An 811-nucleotide genomic window follows, 5' to 3' on the forward strand; every position below is an offset into this window, starting at 1 on the left:
ACTGGGGGCCGGGCAGGTTTCTGAACAGCACCCGAATAAGGGAAGAGCAAAGGTGGCTTAAAGACACTTTAAACTGCCCCCAGCCCATCCTTCCTCCCCAAGTGCAGGAGTAATTGGGAATCAGACTCTTATTCACTCTGAGCCTCCTCGTTCGGGTTTGGTTTGTGGAAAGAGTCTGAGCTTCCAAGAGGTCTGGACAGAGCAATGGGGAAAGCGGCTTGAGGATTTCAGCTCCTCTCCTGGGATCGAGGCCTAGGCATGGAAGCTCAGGGGTCCATCAGCCAAGAGAAAGGAAGCCAAGTTGTGGCAGCACGTGAGAAGCCCTAGGGACTTCCTATGCTGGGTTCCAGGTGACTAGCAAACCCGTGCGAATGCTGGGTGAGCTGCTTTAATCGCTGACGAGTGGACAAATCTGTCTCAGTTGGCGTGGCTGAACGGAGCTTGCGGTGTGAAGCAGGGGCGCTGAAGGCCCAGAGGTCCAGTCCAAGGAGGTGGTGAAGCCGCACGGCTTACCCTGGAGGAAGAGGGACGCTCTTTGGGTGTCTGGCCCACTGAAGGGGTTCCTCCTAGAGACTGTTCCAAAGCTGGGGCCGTAGCACCGATCCTGTGGATCTGGGACAAGCTGCATTTCACACTCACACTGCCACCTGCATGGCAAGGAGAGACTCTGCCAACCTGTCATACACCCCCCCCCTATATTACACTTCCCCCTACGTCACACACAGATACAGTTACACACAGCACCAGGCATGAGCCCAAATGCATGCTCATGCATAGACCCCCATGCTACACCCTGCATCACCCCACTACA

This window comes from Terrapene carolina, unplaced genomic scaffold (assembly GCF_002925995.2).
Source record: "Terrapene carolina triunguis isolate 2854851 unplaced genomic scaffold, T_m_triunguis-2.0 Scaffold194, whole genome shotgun sequence".
NCBI lineage: Eukaryota > Metazoa > Chordata > Testudines > Emydidae > Terrapene > Terrapene triunguis.